The sequence below is a fragment of the Canis lupus genome, chromosome 36 (genome assembly GCF_048164855.1).
Source record: "Canis lupus baileyi chromosome 36, mCanLup2.hap1, whole genome shotgun sequence".
In the NCBI taxonomy this organism is placed as follows: Eukaryota; Metazoa; Chordata; class Mammalia; order Carnivora; family Canidae; genus Canis; species Canis lupus.
The window spans coordinates 21986319-22001169 of record NC_132873.1 but is presented as its reverse complement, the minus strand read 5'-3'; the positions used below and the strand labels follow the sequence as shown (position 1 = coordinate 22001169).

The window sequence follows — 14851 nt, the reverse complement described above, 5'->3', positions numbered from 1 at the left end:
TTGGTGTTAAGCTCTAGCATTAGGTCAAAAAATGTGGACGTATTTATAGAAAAATATAAAAGAAATACAAATAAAGCTGTTACTTGCATAGGACTAAAACTGTGACTGTGGTAAATGAATGACTAAGGCTTGAGGAACCCCGGGTCAGAGAATGTTCCTGAAGTTACTCAACTATTCTGTGAGGAACAGAGGAGCAGTTACATCCTGGTACCAGTCTCCCTCTTGGCGACCCTTCCAGCGCCTACTTAGGAAAGCGGGGTGGTCGTGCCACCAACTGTCTTTGGAGGCCTTGATGCCCAGCCACCCCTGAGGTGGTCACTATACAAGAAAGTGGGAACTGGGTCCCTAGCACAGTCTTGCCTTTCTCTCTGCTGTCCCAGAAGAACGTCCATGTCTTATGACCCTCATGCAATCGTCTCTTCTCTCTGCGCAGAGGATTTAGGTCCTGGTTGACAGTCGGTTATTTTTCCTTCCTGTTATGGAAACAAACCACTGAACTGTCATTAAAGTGGTTCCATACGGGAATTACAAAGGTTTCCTAGGTCACTGGGTCCACCGCTGGCCAGCCTGGGACCCTCCCACCTACCAGCTCTCCGTCCAGTCTGTTTCCCGTGTCCCGAGGACTCCCCTCTGACCACAGCTGTATCACCTGACAGTGCCTCTGGCAGGCATGCAGTTATTCTTGACTGTCTACATGAACTATCTCCTAGGAAGTTATCAATCTTGATCCCCCCAAGTGAAGTAAGCCTCTTGCATTTCCCCCACTTAGCACAAAAAAATCCCTGAGTGCCTACTTTGCACCAGCCCGAGGCCAGGCGATATGACACCCAGGAAGACCCAGGTCCTGAGTAGCTAGGCTGCTACATGGTGACTTCTAACTTTTCCCTTCTCTTGCCAACCTCCTGCTGTTCTAGAATTATTCTTAGGGCCAGCCTCAGACCTTGTTGGGAAATAGGGCCCGGTCCCATGCAAGGAATCTGCTTCCTCTGCTAGCCCCTCCTCGGGCATCCTCTGCCCCACACAGGTTCCCTGCAGACCAGCACACAGGAAGTCCACCTCCATCCCAGCCTACTGCCATCCCATCTTCCAATAGTTGACAACAACTATTTCGAGGTATCAAGACATTTATTTTGCATTTGAACCTTCCCTCTGCCTGTGAATAGAAAGTATTTGTTTTCTTTCAGAGAAAGGAGACTTTCCCAAGAATCCAAAATCATAGTCCACATTTTACTCACACAGAAGGGCTAGCATGAAAGGGGCAGAATGGACAAATTATTTGATTATGGTCAGACAACCTTGTCTTAAGGCCCAACTCTGTCACTAACTCCTTAGATGACCCCAGGTAAGTCTCTGAACTTGGTGAGGTTCAAATGGCTCATCTTATAAGGTGGAGCTGCTGTTCCTTGGCCATCCTACTTGAAAATATAAGTTTAAGCTCCCACTGAAGGGCTCCAATAAGACAATGTTCATGGAAGGCACTTCATTCACATGAATGATTGTCCATGATTGTCAAGTGCCTGCAAATGTCAGTAATTTGACTGCATGGTGACACTTTTGTGTAGAACCCCACTCTGCTGGCATCTACTGGGTGTCCCTCTGTCCTTTGCATTCCCTCACTCTCATGCTGAGGCCCTACAGAACCTGTGTAACTTCAGGGCAACAGCCAAGTGTGTTCTTCCCATCCCAAGTCAAAAGCACAGACTATCTTGCCCCATCCATGTGCCCCTTCTGGTGTTTTTGGCTGCAGGCGTCCAGACGTGAGGACCTAAGATGTTCTATGGCAGGGCTATGGAACCTGGGCCTGTGGTTCCAGGGCTCCCTCCATGTGTGGGTTTTAGGGACTTGATAAACCTGTTGAAGTGGCTTATAAAGTTGTATGCCCATGTGTATTTCCTTTTTTGTTTATTTTGAGAAAATATCCATAAGTTTCATCAGATTTTCAGAAGGGCCCTTGGTCCAAAAAGGTTAAAAATTCACTGTGCTAAGACAGTTTTTAAAAATTATTACATTGATATGGATTGGGTTACCTCATAGCTACGTAGGAAAGGCTTGGGTAAAACTAAAGTCTTATTATGTATTATTTTTAGTTGATAAGTTGCCACTTTATGAAAAAGATTGTCAGAGCCTCCATTTTCTTGGAGTTCCAATTTAGACAGGGGTTCCAAATGAGACATAATGAATGTGTTCTGTGAATTGGCAAGTGCTGTACAAATGAGGTTTTATCACACTTTCCCTGCCTCTGACATTTTTTCATCCTTATCTCTGCATCCTCCATTTCCCCACCACTTACATTCTTTCCTGTAATTATAAAATATTTCATGCTTGTATGTGAAGTGATTAGAAAAACCAAAAATCAATATATAAGATAGATAATGCCTATGTCTATAATTATACATATAATTTTCAATACATACATATATGTACACATATTCTTTTATAATCATTGTAGCTTTAATTTCCCATTTATTGATTCCCCTATTATTTATATCAATATTTTGAATTACCAGAATTTATTCTCTAGTATCATAGATCCTGGATAAGGCAAGACTTTTGTTTGTTTTTGTCCAAAAGGAAAAGGAGTCATCAAATATTTGAGCCCAAATCCTTTCATATCTCAGGACATCTTCTCAAATATTTTGCTGAACAACACTATAGTTTAAGCACCTGACCTACTCTTATGAAAATGGTATCTGTAGCTTGGAGATCTCCCTTTATTCAAACAAACAAAGAGACTTTTTTCAGAACTAGTTAATGGGTAATATGTTTTCTGAATCCCTGCATGTCCTCACACTTAGTTTAGATGTGGGAATAGAATGCTAAGCAATCATTCATTTTTTTCCCTTGTAATTTTGCTTCATTTTTTGTCTAGCACACAGTGTTGATGCTGAAAATTCTGTTGTTCATCTGACTCTCATTCCTTTTAGGTGGTAGAGTAGTCACGAGTCCTGATTACCATGCATTTAGGATGCTTTTCCCTTCCCAGCACTTGGTAAAATTGCACTTCTTGGACATCTTGAGCTTGAATGGGGTCATGGGACTAATTCTGGCCAATGAGTTCTGAGTGGAGGGATAGGTTTCCCTCCCAGACCAGAGGATTTATTCTGAGAACCTTCAGAACTCTCTTTTCCCTCCACCACGGCAACGGTGTTCCCTGCAGTGGAGTCATCAGCCTAGGTCAGAGAGTGAAAATGGTGATGACCCAGTAACATAGCCTCTCCATATCTGTTGTATATTCTGGAGATACTCGACCTTTCTTGCGATTCCCTCTGAGCTATCCTAACCCTCACTACAAAGCTCTGGGCATAAATCACATGCTCCCTTTGGCGTATAATAGTCTGGCTTTATCCTAAGGGCGGAAGTTCCTACTACCAGACACTATAGTGGGAGTGGGATAGGCATGCTCTTTTAAGGGGTTAACCTGGCAACTGACCTACCTTACCCTTTGCATTTAGTGACTTTGAACATGGGGCCTTCCTGGGGCTCTTGAAGATGTTCCTTTCTTATTTCTGGTATTTTGGGCTACAATTTCTTCAGCTCTTTCTTTCTATTCTGATCACATATGTTTTTTGTATTCTAGGAATTTTTCAACATTTTTGACCAACAGATGGTTTTCAACATGGTTCTGCTTTTATTTAAAAGAAAAAAAAAAAACAAAAACAAAAAAACAAAAAAAAAAATTACTGTCATTTCAAAGGGATCTTTGGAGGGAAAGGAGACGTAGTTGTCCATGCTCAGTCCACCATTTTTAATTGGAAGTTAAACATCCAATTTTAAATGAGTTTTCAAACCGGTGGAAAGAAAAAAAGTCCTATTGATTGGGAGTTGTGTAGGTAAAAGGGCAATATATGAGAGCCTTAAGAATACAAACCATCTCCTCCCTAAGTCTTTAATAAGCAATTGTATGAGCCTTTAATAAACAATTGTACTTAAGTTTTAGAAGCTCAGCTGAGGAGGGCATGGCAAGGTTAAAGAGGCCTAAAAGGATATAATAAAGATGATTTGAGGCTTGGGTAATAGGGTATTTGAGGAGAAGTAAGCAGAATTAGTACCATTTATTTTAGCCAAATAAAATTTCAGAGTGTCCTAATATAGTAATGCATAAAGTGCTAATGTGCAGATCAAATTTTCTGTATCTCTACGAGGGCCAAAATAAGTAGAAACTGACTTTAACTACATTAAAAAAAAAAAAAAAAGCTTTAGGTAAAAAACACAAAAAGAATTTTCTGAATGTCAGGGTTTCTACATAGGCAGTGGAATAACTAAGGAAGGGAGAGAAACCAGTTCTCCAATCCTTACAAAAAACCCCCCAAAGACTGGGAAATTTCCTTTAGTGCTTAGGTCTGTCTGAATATAGGAGCCTGCAGTAGACTCTGTCCCTACAGCACCATGGTTCCCTGAGAAATGAAGCTGTGGTAAGTCTTTGGCACAATGGAAGCAGATCATGAATTGCCTATAAAGCTCTAAGCAAGCACGTCCTCCATCATCCTTGGACATAATTCAAGAGAAGCCTGAAATAGTAATGTTGTGCTGGAGTATTTTTGCCAACTATTAAAAAGCTCTTATTTAGCTTTTCAATTATGAACTTGAGCCTTCTTTGGGAGTTGTCCTCTTCCCATAAAGTCTTCCCAGATAATGTTTTCCTAGCAACATTTGACCAGACAGCCTAACACATACCCGGTTAGTTACAAACCCTCAGCTGCTTATTGTTCTCTATACAATTATAGAGAGTGGTAGTTTTTTTCCTCCCTATTCATTGTTTTGGTAAAATTGCCAAGATGGAAAAACAGAAGAAAAATAGTTTCTAGTAAGTACTATTTATTTTGGCCAAATAAAATTTCAGATTGTCCTAATATAGTAAGTTTTCAAATGCATAAAGTGCTAACGTGCAGGTCAGGTTTTCTATATCTCCACTAAGGCCAAAATAAGTAGAAATTGACTTTGCAGAAAAAAAAAAAAGATTTAGGTAAAAAAATAGAAAAAGACTCTGAATGTTAGGATTTTTAACTTTGGCAAAGAGATACCTAAGAAAGGGACGGACAGCAGCTTTCCAATCCTTAACAGCCTGTTCTTCTTCAGGATGAACTGCACTCCTTCCTTTATCATTCAGCAAATACTCACCAAGCTGCTGAGAAGTTTGGGCCTGTGCTAGGTCCTGGGTGAAAAAGAGTGAATGTGATTAGCACAGTCCTTGCTCTCAATAAGGAACCCATATTTTAGTAGCAAAAACAGACATTAAAAAAGCAGACCGGGGATCCCTGGGTGGCGCAGCGGTTTGGCGCCTGCCTTTGGCCCAGGGCGTGATCCTGGAGACCCAGGATCGAATCCCACATCGGGCTCCCGGTGCATGGAGCCTGCTTCTCCCTCTGCCTGTGTCTCTGCCCCTCTCTCTCTCTCTCTCTCTCTCTCTCTCTGTGTGTGTGTGACTATCATAAATAAATTAAAATAAAATAAAAAATTAAAAAAAAAATAAAAAATAAAAATAAATAAAAATAAAAAAGCAGACGGCTAGGCAGTGAGACTCAGTCATTGCTATTATCTCCATTTTTCAGATGAAGAAACTGGCACTTAGCCTAAGTAGCTCATCCCAGGCCATACATCTTTTTTGTGAGGTAGATGGGACAGATATTGTATTGTATAAGAGCATACGGTTTTATGAAAGAAAAAGGACTGGCCGAAAAATAATCCTGTGATAGTTACTGATTAAGTAACACACGTATGATTCAGTGTTAATAGGTTGGACACAGAAAATAGTACCCTCGAAGTTCAAAGAAAGGGTATAAAAAGCTTAAAGGTAGAAGCTGCTATGCTGATGCTGCCAGTCTTAGACCACACCAAGAATCTGCTCTAAAGCAGTGGTTTTTGAACGGGGGTGCAATATTGCCCCCCACCAGGGCAACATGTGACAGTGTGTGCAGATAGTTTTGGCTGTTATCACTGGGTGCTGCTACTGGCATCTGGTCAGTAGAGGCGGGGAATGCAGCTGAACATCCCACAATGCACAGGACAGGCCCACAACAAAGAAGTAACTGGCCCCAAATGTCAAGAAGTGCTGAGACGGAGCAATCTTGTTCTAACGCTCAACCTTGGCTGCCCATTAGAAACACCCGGGGAGTCTTTAAGCATCCTGATGCCCAGGCCCTACCCCAGATCAACTGAATAAGAATCTCAAGTACTGAGAGATTGGGACTTGAGTCATAGTAGTTTTTAAAGTTCTCCAGGTGATTCCAAAGTATACCCAAGTCGATGAGAACTCTTCTAAAGGATGGAAAATACGTGAACAGTTGGAAATTGTGTTGGTTAATACTTTTGATCCCAAATTTCTTCTCCACTTTTCTTCATCCCATTTAGGTCCCCAGGAAGCTGTCCAGAACCACCTTACTCGGGCGCCCTTGCCCTCTGGCTCCTGGGTAGATTCAGCCAATAGAAGAGGTACCCCCAGGACACTGGCAGGGGGATGGTGGAGCTAGTAGGTTGCTTCACCAGCTCCCTCAGTGTGGCGCCATGACTCTGACAGTGGTTGTGTTCCTCTATGGCTACAGCTGCTTTGGGGTGGCTGCTGTTCCATGGCTTTAGCTCCCCTCCGGGTTCTGCCCCTTATCCTTCCTTGGGGGAAGCAAACCTTTGCCACTTTGGCCAGTTAATGCCTGGGTGCTTCAATATTCATTTATGAGTCCCTCCACTTTGTACACATCTCTGTAAATGATCCCTCAAGTAAGAAGTTACTTCCAAATTCCCAGTGAACAGGCTTCTGATCCCTGCCAGTCAGGGCCGGCTTCACCAGCATGCAACCTGTGCAACCACATGGAGCCCCCACACTCAGAAAGGTCCACACTTGGGTTACCTCTCTGCTGTGTTCTATCTTGGAATTCATAATACTTTTGAACAAGGGGCTCTGCGTTTTCTTTTTTCACTGGGCCCCACCAAGGAAACACTGATTCTGTGGCTGGAACTTTGGCTGACCTAAAGTTATTCTTGATAGGAAGGAAAAGACAAGACCTGGAGTTCAAAATGCACTTGCAATATTGGGTGGATGGCCAAATGTGGCCATTTCCAACCTGGCTGGAAAGGATAACCATCATCACAGGGAGCGGCAATCTCATGGTGAGATTATTTTAGTCAGTATTAGTTGTGAGATTTATATTGTATTTTTTTTAAGATCTTATTTTTAAGTAATCTCTACAGTCAACGTGGGGCTGGACTCACAACCCGGAGATCAAGAGTCCCATGCTCCACTGACTGAACCAGCCTGGCCCCCCCTCATGCTGTACATATGAATGGTTTCTTCATTCTCTTGGCTGTATAGTGATCCATTGTAAGAGTATTTCACAATGTATTTACTCATTCTAGTATTTATGGGCATTTGGGTTTTCCAGTTTTCATTATTACGAGTAATGCCGCTGTGAACACTGTTGCTGCATCTTTTGGTTCACATGTGCGCATTTCTCTGGAGTATATATTTATTTATTTATTTATTTATTTTTAAAGTTTTTATGTTAAGTTTTTTTTTTTTAATTTTTATTTATTTATGATAGTCACAGAGAGAGAGAGAGAGAGGCAGAGACACAGGCAGAGGGAGAAGCAGGCTCCATGCACCGGGAGCCTGACGTGGGATTCGATCCCGGGTCTCCAGGATCGCGCCCTGGGCCAAAGGCAGGCGCTAAACCACTGCGCCACCCAGGGATCCCTGGAGTATATATTTAGAAGTGCTGCATTGATAGGAAATTTTTCAGCTTTAGTAGACATTGCCAAAAAATATTCTAAAATGGCTGTACTGCTTTGTACTGCTACCACTGGTAGATGAAAGTTCCAGTTGTTTCAGATCTTTAACAACATTTAGTGTCATCTCTTTCCATTTTTAATCCTTTAATCTAGTGGGTTCGCAGTGATTTCTCATTGTAACTTTATTTTTCAACCATTCCCCTGATGACTAATGTGGTCAAGCGCCTTTTCATATATTGTCCATTTGGGTGTCTTCTTTGTGCCATGCCATTGAAGTTCATGCTCACTTTTCTATTAGATGATAACCTCTTGTTTTTATTCATAGTTTTTTGTGCAAATTCTCTGTTGTTTATAGATACGCAAATACCTTGCACTACTCATGACGTAACTTTTTCCTTTCTTGGTATCTTTCAACAAAAGGAATTCTTAATTTTAATGAAGTCCAATTTAGGATCTTTTCCTTTATAGTTAGTACTTTTTGTGTCCTAGTTCAGAAATATTTGTCCCAAATCCATGAAGATATCTTCTATTCTCCTACATTGCCTTCTAGAAGATCCATTGCTTAATCTTCCACATTTAGATGAATAATCAAAATGCTAAATTTTGTGACTGGTAAGAGGTAGATGTCAGGGTTCATTTATTTCCACATAAACAAATGAGCTAGGATTATTTATTTAAAAGACCATCCTTTTCCTATTGTTCTCCAGCACTACTTTTGTTAAAAATCAAGTATCCAAATATGACTGGCTTTAGTAGGTGGTAGTTCTGGACATAAATGAGTGATCAGCTGAATGATAAAGAACTAGTATTAGTTATTTCCTAAATGTTTGGTAGAATTCACCAGCAAAGCCATCTGGACCTGACATTTATTATTCCCCCCTTAGGAAGATTTTTAACTATAGTAGATTTCTTTAGTAGATATAGGACTGTTTAGGTTATCTCTTTCTTTTTGACTGAGCTCTGGTAGTTTGTGTCTGTTGAGGAATTTGTCCATTCTATATAACCTGTATTTATTGGTAACTTAGTTTTGTTAGTCTCTTCTATTATTTTCTTATTTGCTATTTCATTTATTTGTGTTCTAATCTTTTATGTTTCCTTCCATCTGCTAACTTTGGGTTTAGTTCTTCATTTTCTTAATATATGCATTTATAGCTATATAATTCTCTGTTAGAACTATTTTTGCTGCAACTGATAAGTTTTGGAATGTTGTGTTTCCATGTTTCTTGGTCTCAAGGTATATTTTTACTTCCCTTTTGATTTCTTGAAATATTGGTTGTTCAGGATAGTGTTATTTATTTTTTTATGTTTTTGTGAATTTTCCAGCTTTTTTTCTGTTACTGTTTCTAGTTCATACTATTGTGTTTGGAAAAAACACTTGATATAATTTCTACTTGAATTTGTTGAGACTTGTTTTGTAACCTAATATATGATCTATCCTGGAAAACATGCTATGTACACTTGAGAAAAATGTGTATTCAGTTACTGTTGGAGGAAGTTCACTTGGTCTACAGTGTTGTTCAAATCTGCCATTTCTTTCTTGATTCTCTGTCTGAATGATCTATCCATTGCTGATAGTGGGTTATTAAAGTCCCCAACGATTATGATATTGCTGTTTATTTCTCCTTTTAGTTGTTAGTATTTGCTTTATGCATGTAAGCGCTCTGATGTTGGATGTATAAATATTTATATCTTCTTGATGAATTGACCTCTTTTTCATTATATAACTTTGTCTCTTTGATCATTGTTAGCTTTAAATCTCATTTGTCTGATAAATATAATTATTCTGCTTTCTTTTGGCCATATTTTGCTTAAAATAGTTTTTTCATCCTTTCAGTCTCAAGTCTATCTGTCCTTAAAACTAAAGTGTGTCTCTTGTAGGCTGCATTTTGTTAAGTCTTGCTTTTTTAAATTCATTCAGCCATACTACGCCTTTTGGTTAGAGAATTTAATCCACTTGTATTTGAAGTAATTATTGGTAGGTAAGGACTTACTGTTGCTTGTAGGTTGTTTTTTGTTCTGTAGCTCCTTTGTCCCTTGCTACCTCTCTTGTTTTCCTTTGTGATTTGGTGACTTTTTGTGATAGCATGCTATGACTCCTTTATCATAATCTTTTGTGTATTTACTGCAGGTATTTCCTTTGTGTTTACCATAAAATATTTTATGTTTACAACATCCTATGTTAAACTGATAGTAACTAGCTCTTGGTAACCACAATTCTACTTTCTGTCTCTATGAATCTGACTACTCCAGGGATTTCATTTAAATGGAATCATACAATATTTGTCCTTTTGTATCTAGTTTATTCACCTAGATTATGTCACCTAGTTATGTCCTACTACTCCAGGAACTTCATTTAAATGGAATCATACAATATTTGTCCTTTTGTATCTAGTTTATTCACCTAGATTACATCACCTAGATATGTCCAAGATTCATCCATGTTGTTACATGTATAAGAATTCCATACATGTACCATGCTGAATAATATTCAATTACATGTATATATACATTTGGGTTCTTTCCACCTTTTAGGCATTGTAAATAATGTTACTACACACGATGATGTATCTGTTTAAGTCCTTGCTTTCAATTTTTTTTGTATGTATACCTAGAAGTGGAAATGTTGAATCATATGGTAATTCTATGTTTAATTTTTTGAGGTATCAAGATAATGTTTTATACCAAAGATGCACCATGTCACATTCTCACAAGCAATGCACAGGCGTTCCAATTTCTCCACATCCTACCCAACATCTGTAGGTTTTGGTTGGTTGGTTGTTTCATTATAATAGCCATTCTAATGCATGTGAAGTGGAATCTCAGTTTGGTTTTGATTTGTATTTCCCTAATGATTAGTGATGTTAAGCATCTTTTCTTTTTTTATATAATTTTTTAAAGATTTTATTTATTCACGAGAGACAGAGAGAGAGAGAGAGGCAGAGACACAGGCAGAAGGAGAAGCAGGCTTCCATGCAGGGAGCCCGATGTGGGACTCGATCCTGGGTCTCCAGGATCAAGCCCTGGGTCAAAGGCGGCGCTAAATCACTGAGCCACCCGGGCTGCCCCTAAAGTCAATTTCTTAAAAAGTAATTTCTTTTAGTAACCAAGAAACTATGATGATAATTGAAGTTTCCAGACTGTAAGGATATAGTTAGGTCTGACCTAAGTATGACAAATCAACACTCACACTAAGGAAGGCATGTAAGTACCTAGCTTCCTTTATTCACAAACTGAAATAATTGAGCAAATAATTACATTTGCTCTTCTTTTTTAGATTTTCTGAATCTGCCACTACATTTTGAACAAATAAAGAATTGAATAATATATATTTAAAATGTTTGGGTTACCAGAGAGCAAAAAACATAATTTATAACATTTCCCAAATAAATGGAATAAAGCATTTCAAAATTACTTCTTTTATATTTCAAACATACTCTGTTGTGTTGAATGGCCCTTTAAACATAAACCAAGCACATGGGAAGTTCCAAGGGTGCCAGCTAGGTCTTCAGTTCTGTTTGAATTGTTATACGAAATTGCCTATTTTTTTTATTTCAAAGCTCGTGAAACTGTACAAAACCTATTTGCAATTTTGTGGGGATAAAATATATAAGCCCAGTGAGGAAAGTTTCTCTTTAAATCATAGGGAATTCATTGAAAAATAATTATTAAAAATAACATATAACATTTTGATACTATGAATAAAAAGGACAATCCAACAATAGAAATATACTCCATGTTCTAGAGATTAGCCTCAAAGGATAAAATACTCTACTATCTTGTGAAAATAAATCTAATTCTTGCCTTGGACATATCCTGGGTAGAATGCTGTATCTGATGGTATTATCTCCTAGAGTTTGAGATTTTATTTTATTTTTTATTTTTAAAAATATTTTATTTATTTATTCATGAGAGACACAGAGAGAGAGAGAGGCAGAGACACAGGCAGAGGGAGAAGCAGGTCTCTCTGGGGAGCCTGATGTGGGACTTGATCTCCAGAACCTGGGATCACAACCTGAGCCAAAAGCAGATGCTCAATCATTGAGCCACCCAGGCATGCCGAAATTAATATTTTAACACTAAGAAAATGTTCTTGTTTTCTTGTAATTTCATGACAAAATAGCAATCTTGCTGAAAGAATTAGATTATTTAAAAAGGGAGAGAGAAGTAGGGAGAGGGGAGAAAATCTCACCCAGCATGTCGTGTTTTAGGAAGATGTCCTAATGACCTGAATCTGTGTGTTTCTCTGTGGAGGTGTGACTTCCTCAGTGAATCTGCAATCGGCTGTTAGAATAATTACACAGATTGCACCGAGTCATTTTACTTAGGTAAATTCAACCCTGACAACTAGAATGTGCTGCCAATTTGACCAGAAATCTGCGACTTTAAAGATTTTTGAGAAAACAATTTTTCTCTTCTTCAGGATGTACCATGGGATTCATTAATAAGCCCAAATCTTTCTTCTGTCCATCTAGAAGAATGTTATCTCTGAGTATTTTGATTTTCTGGTTTTGAATTATACATAATCACGAAATTCAGGGCTTGTTTTCCCTCAAAGCTCTTCCACTGCAATAGCATGATTTACTAGAAAGTTACTTACTATATAGCCCAACTTCAAAGACCAAATCCTCTTTATTTGCTCTTTAGAATTTTTCATTACAGCAGTATGAATTAATGCCAGTTGTTACACCAGGAGAGATCAAACTGAAACTTCCACAGAAGTCAAGTAACAGGAATCTCACAGGGAGTGATAAAAACTGTGATATGCTCATCAGTGACTGACGGACTATGCTTTCTGTTTTGTTTTGTTTTGTTTTAAAGGTAGCAAAATTGAACAAGCCCCCAGGGCATAAAACAAACTGCAAAAATAAATACAGGGAGAGTAATTCACAAATTTAAAAATACATAATCAATAAGGATGGGTGAATATGGCAGCATTTTGAGATAGAACTGCATTTTCAACTATTTTTAAAATGTTTCCCATTTGGCAGAACCCCAAATGGGCTTTGCCAAGCACTTTTTCTTCTTAATTTTTAAGTGCGTATGTATTTCAAGGAAAATTTAATCCATATGTTCCTCTCTCATTTACACAATTTATCAAAATGTTGCTTTGAATGAGCCATTTAATGTCTAAGAAAACTGAAATACTTCCCCCCATAGTAGTTTTTAGTTTTTTTCTTCGTGAATTAAATATGTGTTTGGTACTACATATGAAGCTAATTGAAAAATATTCAATTCTGTTTTAATATTCAGAATCAAATAAAGTCCGATAAAATTAAAAATAACAGAAGATACGTTCCCCTATAATACTGTATTTTCAAGTTTCTGAAAGCCTTCTTTCATTCACATGGTTCCTATAAATCAAAGAATGCTAGAATGAAAAGATATCTCAGAAATGTTAAAGTTTTTTCTCTCACTTTAAAAACTAGGAAACTGAGTCCCAAAGAAATTAAAGAATCTGCCAAAATCACAAAACTAATCAGTGGCAGAGCTAAGACATGTATCTTCCCATTACAGTGACTTCTTTGTTTTTTCTGATTTTAATTAGGATTTTATCTATATCTAAACACATAGAAGTATCAGTATAATACTAGATCAATAAAAAAACAGTGGAGCATTATTAAAAATAAATAAATAAGTAGATCAACTACCATTAAAAAACAAACAAACAGTGGAGCTCACTTCTGTATGAAATGTATCTGCCTGCTTCCCAAAGACCAACACCTGGACAACTTATAGGCTGGACATGAAAAATTCAACATCTGGTGTTGCTATGGAAAATGCCAATGGCTCAATGTACCATGTGATCCTAATGGCGTCTGTCTGTTACCATCTCCACAAAGGTAGGTGATGAAATATTTATCTAAATTTAAGTCCCAGTATACTCTCAACCCTTACCAGTAATATGCCACAGAAAAACAAGCGGATTAGCCTCTAAGGTGAAGGACATTTCTTTCTTCCTTCTTTCTCCTCCTTTTCCTTCTTCTTCCTCCACTAAGGGGGATCATTCTGGGCAACACAAAAATCTGGTGATGGGCATTCCATGATGTCTGGAGGGTCTCAGTGAAGACATCAGCCCATGGGACAGGACTGAGGTACACCTTTGGTACGTCCTCTATTACCAGCGTCTTCAGGTAAGAAATAAAGGCACAGATGAGTAAAAACCTGCTATCATCAGGGAAAGAAAGAAAAGAAAAGAAAAGAAAAGAAAGAGAAAGAAAAGAAAAGAAAAGAAAAGAAAAGAAAAGAAAAGAAAAGAAAAGAAAAGAAAAAAAAGAAAAAAGAAAAGAAAAGAAAAGAAAAGAAAAGAAAAGAAAAGAAAAGAAAAGAAAAGAAAAGAAAAGAAAAGAAGACCATTGGGGCCTCCATTTGTTATGTTAGCAGGCAGTTATAAACTACAGAACACAAATCACAATCAAAAGAATTTTGTAAAATTCTGTAACGTTATAACTCACCAGTGTTTATACTGTGATACTCTGTTTTGTAGCAGCAATTCCCAGGAAAATCTTATTTTTTTTAATATGACAGGAGAAGGCATACAATAATGTTTATGTCTTTTGGGACAAGGGAGAGAATTGGAGGACCTTTTTCTAAAGGGAAAAACCAAAATCATACGGTGCAGAGCATCTCAACCACTTACTAATTGTTTAACCTTGGGTCGGTTATTTAACAACCTCTCTTTGTCTCAGTCTCCTATCTATAAAATGGAAATAATAATAGGACCTACTTCATAAAGATTAGTGAAATAATAAATGTAAAGCCCCTAGGACAGTGTTTGGACATAATAGAAATAGAAATAACTGGTTGCACTATCATTGTTTTCTTTACACTGAAATAGGAAAACAGGCTGAATTCCTAGGACTTGTGGCAAACAGAAAAAGAAAACACAGGAAGATCATGTAGGACTGATAAGGAGCTCTGAGTCTTAGCAATCAAAAAGCTGTTATAAATTTACCGAACTGGGATCCTAAACCCAACTACATACTCAAAGGCAAAACAAGGACTCAACTGATGCTACTATGATAAGTGCCCATATCATGAGTATCTGTGGCATTTGAAACATTGTAAATCTACCTTCTTCGATCTTGACCTCTAGATGTTAAAAATAATAGTGTATTCAGACTGGATAGCCATT

General features: G+C 38.1%; 1 long non-coding RNA gene across 1 annotated transcript in view; it reads right to left on the bottom strand.

Moving 5' to 3' along the window:
• Window positions 1–366: 366 nt before the first annotated feature.
• Window positions 367–14851, bottom strand: part of LOC140625444 (uncharacterized) — a 143894-nt gene continuing 129409 nt past the window's right edge. Inside the window, exons 7-9 of the long non-coding RNA XR_012024785.1 lie at window positions 13615–13844; window positions 5022–5152; window positions 367–473 (exon numbers count right to left, since the gene is read on the bottom strand). This is a non-coding gene — a long non-coding RNA (uncharacterized lncRNA). The remainder of the gene's footprint in view (window positions 474–5021; window positions 5153–13614; window positions 13845–14851) is intronic.